The 8,049-nt window shown below is 55.2% G+C and overlaps 1 pseudogene; it reads left to right on the forward strand.

Annotated features, from left to right (window-relative positions):
- The first annotated feature begins 1,268 nt into the window (after positions 1 to 1,268).
- On the forward strand, positions 1,269 to 7,211 carry LOC119976258 (annotated as a pseudogene).
- Positions 7,212 to 8,049: the final 838 nt, after the last annotated feature.

Consider the following 8,049-nt stretch of genomic DNA (forward strand, 5'->3'; position numbering starts at 1 on the left):
CTGCATTCACCTCTGCCCTCTGGTTCTCCTGGAGCTCTAACATCCCACTGGTATCTTCCACCATGAAGACTGATGGAAAGTAACTAATCAGTTCATCTGCCATTTCTTTGTTTTCTATTATTACTTCTCCAGCCACATTTTCCAGTGGTCCAATGTCTATTTTTGCCACTCTCTTACCTTTTATTTATCGAAAAAAACTCTTCCTATCTTCCTTTATATTACTCGCTAGCTTGCACTCATATTTCATCTTCTCCCCCCTTATTGCTTTCTTAGTTGTCCTCTGCTCGATTTTAAAGGCATCCCAATCCTCTGGCTTCCCACGTCCTCACCACTTTGTATGCATTTTCTTTAGCTTTTATGCTGTCCTTGACTTCCCTCGTCAGCCATGGATGCCTTGCCTTGTGATGCTAAGTAGAGTGTCATCTGTATTATCATCTGTATGTAAATCATCTGTATGTAAATAATAAGATGTATTTAACTGTTGTACTGCCAGCATCCGACCACCAGAAGGAGTGATTATACAGACACGTGACCCGGACCCACCATGTGTTCCAGGAGAAGGTGTCAGTATGGAGTTTGTAGCAGTCACACATTAGAGTAGCTCTGTAGTATCTTGGTGTATGTTAGTATTAGACTATTATTTCCAACTGTATTAATCTTGACATTTTAGCAATTCATTAGTGTAGTGTTAGTAATAAATAACTTTGCTTATAAAACAAAATCTATTGTTCTTTGTTCACACTACAATATCAAGATTCAACATCAGCCAAATTAAAGAACATTACAGTTTGCGGAGATTCTCCAATGCCCATCCATGTCGTGATGAGGCGGGAGTCCCAACGCACGGACATGCGCGCTAAAAGCGTGCCACATTAAACTATCGCTCCGGTTTTTTCACTTGTTTTTCTTGATGCACTGCGCTGAATGAGCAGATTGAAAACTCAAGTGGCAGCACTAACCTGGCTGGCTTGCCCCAATATTAAGTACATTTGTACACTTTTTTATTTGCACTTTTTCTTTCAGTCCAGAATCATCGAGCAGGGGCAGGAGACATCGGAGACCGTTTTTTGGGTGAGTGGATGTTTTATAATATTATTGTTTATAAGTATGTTTGAAATGTACATAACATGAAAGAAAGATATACTTTGTAACATTATTTTTTCATGAGGCTGTTATCATGATCCTATTAAAAAGGTACTTTCCGAGGTGTGAGAGAGCCAAGCCGAGTGGAGAGGGGCCGCCGGTGCCGGGCACTGCGGGCAGGCACCATGAGTGTGTTCAGGAAGCTGTTCGGCAGCTCGGCCAAGGGGCCGAGTCCACTGGAGGCCATCCAGAAGCTGGGGGAGACGGAGGATATGCTGACAAAGAAGCAGGAATTCCTTGAAAAAAGATCGACCAGGAACTGCTCACAGCCCGGAAACACAGCACCAAAAACAAGAGAGCTGCGTTACAAGCTTTAAAGCACAAGAAGGGGTATGAAAAGCAGCTGGCACAGATCGATGGCACGCTGTCCACCATCACCAGAGAGAAGGATTGGAAAATGCAAACACTAACACAGAAGTTCTCAAAAACATGGGGCGAAATTCTCCGCACCCGCGGAAAGTCGCAAAACCGTCGTAAAAATCGGGACCGTTTTACGACGGTCGCGAAGGCTTCATTTCCCGACGGATTCACTTCCTGGAAATGGGCTAGTAGCGCGGCCGCGTCAATTACGTGCGTGATGACGACGGAACGCGACGACGACACAAACCCGCCCATGTGACGCCGCCCGACGCCGTAAAAAGGCGCGGGCGACCACAGAATCTGTCGGGCAGGATGTCGGAGCCGAGGAGAGCTGCTCCTCGCTTTGTAGATGCAGACGTCGAGGCGCTGCTCGATGCCGTGGAGCAGAGGAGGGGCATCATCCGCCCGTGGAGAGGGCATCGCCAACCTGCCAGCACGGTACGCCAGGCCTGGCGTGACGTGGCTGCTGCCGTCAGTGCTGTGGGGCAGACCCCTCGCTCAGCAGAGCAATGTAGGAAGAAGCTACACGACCTCACCAGGTCTGCCAGGGTAAGTGCCATGAGGGTGCCCCCTAGTCACAACCATCCCTCCCCCTTAACTGCCCGGGGGGGGGGGGGGGGGGGGGGGGGGGGGAAGAGGGATTGGGGCAGAGTTATTTGAGGGTGGTTCACAAAGTTGTCACAGACCCAGCGCTCTGGCCCCGAGGAGAGATGCAATCGTCTGATGACAACTTGCCCCCCCCAAACTGTGCCAGTATCTGAACGGACTGCTGATACCTACCGTTTTGTAATGATCTACCTATGTTCCCTCCCCCAACAGGCCAAGGCCGCTCATAACCACCGTGAGCGGCACAAGACTGGAGGGGGTTCGCCCAACATGCACCCCCTCAGCACCTTTGAACAGAGGGCAATGGACCTTGTTGGGGGGTCTGCCACCCGCGATATCACGCAATGCGAGGTTGGCAGAACTGCAGCAAGTGAGACAACCCTCCCTGACAAACACTCACCCCTCCCACATCCTCTGTCCCTTCACAAACCCTGCCCACTGGGACACCTCCCCCATCCTCTGTCCCTTCACACACCCTGCCCACTGGGACCGTCCAGTGGCCTGCCGAGCAAATCGAAATAACCTGTCTCATTCTCTTCCCTAGGACGTGATGCCGAACGACCAGGGCCGTCTGCCTCCAGACGGAGACAGGAATCTGCCGCCACCTCACCCGGGGCCTCACAACAGAGGGTGCCCGATCAGCGGGCAGCCCTATCCGCCCCAACCCAATCTGCGGACCAGGACGCACAGAGGGTTCGAAGTCCACCACCACCACCAGAAATGGCCAGGGACAACCCTCCTGTCGCTGAGCAGCCCCACACCATGGACAAGGCCCTAAGCATTGAGAGCGTCGGGCTTGCGGCACTGCTTTCTCCCACCACATCCATCATCCCAGAGATACACACCCGGGCGGGCCTATTTAGTGATGAGTCTCCTGGGGCACAGTCTGGTTGGCACATCACAGATGAGCAGGTACAGCAGGTGGAGGTCGGAGCAACAGAGGGCCCGGACTCGCGGAGGCCAGACCAGGCCCAGGATGCAGCTGGCTCCCAGACGTTTTCAGAGTTCCTGGAGTTTCTCAACCCACCCGCACAGCCGATGCCTCAGGAAACCCAGGGAAACAATGGCGGGAGGAGGGCAGCCTTCCTGGCTCTGCAGACGCTGTTAGAGGAGTCGAACCGCGTCCAAGAGCAGGGAGTGGTGCCGCTCATGGCAGAGACCCAGTCCGACACCGCACGGGTGGCATCCGCGGTGGAGGCAATGGGTCAGGTTATGCAAGACGTTGGGGTTAATGTGCACGCGTCATCCTCGGCCCTGGACAGGGTTGCCCTCTCACAGGCAGCAATGTGCCAGAGCCAAACCGACATTGCCGGCGCCCTGCGGGCCATGGCACAGTCCCAGCAGTCGGTCACGGAGACCATCAACCGCCTGACACATGTGCTGGATGGCGTCGTGCACACACAGGTTGAGATCGCACAGTCCCTGGCGGGAATGTCTAACTCCCTGGACTCCGTCTCTGCAAACCTTCGGATCCTGGTGGATACCGTTGCAGGCCTCCAGGACTGGCAGCGCCAGGTGTCGGTGGTGCGACGGGGAACCTCCCCGCTCGCACCTCTGTCCCAAAGTGAGGCCCGGGGGCCACCGGGCTCCCCGAGGGAGGAGGAGGTTTCGGGGCCCGTCCCATTAACTCCATCACGGGACGTCCCGGAATTCTCGGCCTCCCCCCGTCCCATCCCTGGCGCATCGGGTGGGCAGCAGGCAGAGCAGGGTGGCACAATGTCACCCGAGACGCCCGCAGAGCAGCCTGGCCCATCAAGGCCGGGTCGCCCCAGGAAACGCATAGCCAAGGAGAAACGAGTCGAGGGGGGCGATTCGCAGCAATCCTCCTCCACTCCTGCTGTATCATCTGGGGATTCACTTAGACGTAGTGGTAGGGCCCGTAAGGCAACTAAGATAGACACTGAGTAAGTTGGCACGGGTGAAGGGCACAGTTTAGTTGTAGGGGCTAGGGCACCTGTAAATAATTGTTAATATTAAACGCACTGTTCCACCTTACTTGTAATACCGTGTGATTGTTCCACAGCCACAGGAATCGTGATGGTGACCGAGTGTCGCTGGGGGTGACGGGTGGTGAAACCTCGGTGCCGGGTGTGCAGTCCCTGCCCCTACCCCCCTCCCACAGCTAGCCCACGCGGGCACGTGATGGAGTGTCAGTGACGAACTCAGCGGCCACCAAGGTGGATGGTTCAGCTATTGCCATGGGTCAGACTCTCTCTAACGATTCTGAGCTCACAGCTCTTCGCAGAGCGGGCTGTCATCATTCCACATGGCACTGATCACACCCGCTGACACAGCCATCAATGTTCAGCCATTCGGTCTGTACACAGTGATAAGCGTCATGTCGAAGTGGAGCCGTGTACACTGAGGGGGGGGGGGGGGTGTTGTGGTGGTGGCAGTTGTGTGGTGACCCTCTGCATGACTAGCGATGCAGGTGGTGGTTTGGTGTTCATCGGGGACGTCACATGCGATGCGTGAACCGTGCTGCCACCAGGGCGTCGCGTGCCCGCCGTCCTTGCCGGGTCCGTCGTGCCGCCTCCTGGACATCACCAGCACCTGGGTCGTGTCTGCGTGCTGCGCCCGCCACTCCGCCAGCGTCCTCCTCCTCCTCCTCCTCCTCCTCCTCCTCCTCCTCCTCCTCCTCCTCTGTGCTGGCACCACTGCCACTAGCTTCTCCCTCCGCCTCCTGCAACAGGTCATCTCCCCTTTGCATCGCCATGTTGTGCAGCGCACAGCAGACCACTACAATGCGAGCGACCCTGTCGGCCTGGTACTGCAGGGCCCCTCCGGAGCGGTCCAGGCACCTGAATCTCATCTTCAGGAGGCCAAGGCAGCGCTCCACCACACCCCTGGTTGCTGCATGGGCCTCGTTGTATCGTGTTTCCGCATTGGTCTGAGGCCTCCATATAGGCGTCATCAGCCAAGACCTCAGCGGATAACCCCTGTCACCTAGCAACCAGCCCCTCAGCCGGGGGGGACTTCCCTCAAACATCGCAGGGATGAACGACTGCGCTAGTATGTAGGAGTCATGCACACTCCCTGGGAACCTTGCACAGACGTTCATGAACCTCATGTGGGGGTCGCATACCACCTGGACATTAATGGAGTATGTCCCCCTCCTGTTTGTGAACACTTCCTTGTCCACAGCAGGCGGGCGCATGGGGACGTGAACACAGTCGATTGACCCCTGAACCCTCGGTATCCCGGCCACACTGGCAAATCCACGGGCTCGTGAGTCTTGACTTGCTTGGTCCTCGGGAAAGGTGATGTAGCGATCGGCGATGGCATAGAGGGCGTCGGTCACATCCCGGATGCACCTGTGCACCGATGACTGGGAGATCCCAGAGACGTCCCCGCTCGGAGACTGGAAGGAGCCGGTAGCATAGAAGTTCAGAGCGACCGTCACCTTGATGGCTACCGGGATCGCGTGTCCTCCCCCCGTTCCACGTGGGGCGAGGTGCGACAGGAGTTCGCAGATATGTATCACCGTCTGCCTACTCAGCCGGAGTCTTCTCCTGCAGGTGATGTCCGGCATTGTTAGGAAAGAGACCCGGACACGGTACACCCTCGGCTTTGGTCGTCGCCTCTGACGCCGTGGCTGCACCCTCACTCTCTCCTTTTCCTCTTCCTCCTCCTCCTCCTCCTCCTCCCCCCCCCCCCCCCCATGCTGCTCGACGACTGGCAACTCCTCGGCCCTTCCCTCTGCTGCTGCAGCTGGCCCTGCAGCCACTGCGGGTTGTGGGTGTGGATGCTGCTGCATCTCCAAATCCAGTCGAGTGGCCCCAACCACTGCGCAGAACATAGCCGTTCTGTTCCCATGCATTGTGCTAACCTACAGAAGGGTGGTGGGAGGCAGAGAAACGGGACATGTTAGACGGAGGTTAGTCGACACCTCGGCAGCCGCCAGCCATGGGATACCAGTGTGTCCCGGTGGCCTGGTCGCGCTGCTGACACGCGGTCAGCCTAACCCCTGGTCACTTTCTGCATCCAACGGCCAGTAAACTATGGCCTCCTCACGGGTGCGTCAGTGGCCTGTGGCCGGAAGCCACAGGGGAACCAGCGGCCGTGTCCTCGTCACCGGCACACCATGGCATGCTGGCAGACATTTTGTTACGGGGTTGGACGGCTCACTCTCTACCTAACCCCCCCCCCTCCGTCGCCCCCTACTGCCTCCCCCGTCTCCCCCACTGCCCCCTCCGTCGCCCCCACTGCCCCCTCCGTCTCCCCCACTGCCTCCCCCGTCTCCCCCACTGCCTCCCCTTCTCCCCCACTGCCTCCCCCGTCTCCCCCACTGCCTCCCCCGTCTCCCCCCCACTGCCCCCGCTCTGGACCCCCTCCCGTTCCCAGGGATGCCTTCCCCGTTGTGGCCAGACTCGAGCGGTGCGCTGAGCGGTGCGCTGAGCGGTGCGCAGAGTGGTGCCCTGACCTCCTCCAAGCAGTCGTCAGCCAGGCCGACTGGTTGACGAATTTAAAAAGCAGGTGTGTTTCACGACGTCCAAACAGGGCGCCATGACGTCGGGACTTCGGCCCATCCGGGCCGGTGAATAGCAGGGGGGCTATCAGTGGCGATTCTGGTCGTGTCAGGGGCGGGAAGGAGGCGTTTGTCGGGAAACGCGACTCCGACATTTTGCGGGGTTCGGAGAATAGCGGGAGGGCGTCGGAACAGCGTCGCCGTAAAAATTTCCGACGCCCGCTATTCTCCGAACCGTCGTGAGTCCGGAGATTCGCGCCCATGGGCTTTGCCACCAAGGCCATGAAATCTGCTCATGAGAACATGGACACTGACAAAGTGGATGAACTAATGCAGCAGATCACCGAGCAACAGGAATTGGCACAGGAAATCTCTGATACAATTTCCAAACCAGTCGAGTTTGGCAAAGATTGCGATAAGGATGAGCTAATGGCTGAGTTGGAAGAGTTAGAACCGGAAGAGCTGTATAATAACCTGCTGGAAATTGGAGGATCAGAGAATGTGCCACTTCCCAATGTTCCTTCCACCTCCCTCCCAGCCACACCAGCCAAGAAGAAGGAAGAGGAAGATTCTGACATGCGGGAACTGGAGAACTGGCCGAATGCTGCTGCTATGTGAAGACGAGGGGCATTTTGTAAAGTACGAACTATGTTATATGTCGCAGTTGTGGGTGTTTTGTTGTGTAGTGGAAGTCGTGAGCAGGGCACATGTCTGAATCGCCACCTGGAATGCATTTTGGGGAGGGGGTGGGAAGATGGATTGGGGTGTGCAATGTGAATTTTAGCGTACTTGTACAGGAGGACAGAGAGGGAGGGGGAAAAGCATACTCAGTGGTACTTCTGTCCCAGCTTTCATTGAATTTTCACTTGTGTTGATGATTACAAGCTTCATGCTCACCTGGAGTTGACTCTGTTTCCTCTTCCATTCTGATTCATTCTTAAAACCAGTTCTTGATCACAGGCCCACCTTGAAAAACATCTGGAGGAGGCTCTTGACTTATAAAGTTTGTTAATGACATTCTTCCCCCCTCCCCCTGAATATTTAAACTGTTTAAAATTGTATTTTAATCAAGTATAGACCAGTAATTTACTGAGTCTGATGGCTCACCCAGTGCCTGATTTTTTACAAAATTAGCATTTTAAATTATTTTTCTTTGGAGGAGATGGGTATTGTTTTTTAAAAAGTGCTGGGTGTTGGTGAGGGGACAAAGTGAGGTTTGTTTCGATTCTCCTTACTGGGTGCAATTTCAGGACGTTTTCTTTTCTATGCCATGTGATTTACATGGAAGCCAATAAGGTGCTTCTAGATGCTTCTTTTGCTCGAAGCTGCATTTCTCCTCCTCACCCCTACCTCCGAACACAGACTGTACACAGCACAAAGTTGCCGCTATGGGACTCATCAAATTACCTAACCCTACTTAAACCTGCTGTAAATATGTTAAGAGAAAAAATAAATAAAAGTTCCTTTTAATG

The sequence above is a fragment of the Scyliorhinus canicula genome, chromosome 13 (genome assembly GCF_902713615.1).
Source record: "Scyliorhinus canicula chromosome 13, sScyCan1.1, whole genome shotgun sequence".
NCBI classification, from domain to species: Eukaryota; Metazoa; Chordata; class Chondrichthyes; order Carcharhiniformes; family Scyliorhinidae; genus Scyliorhinus; species Scyliorhinus canicula.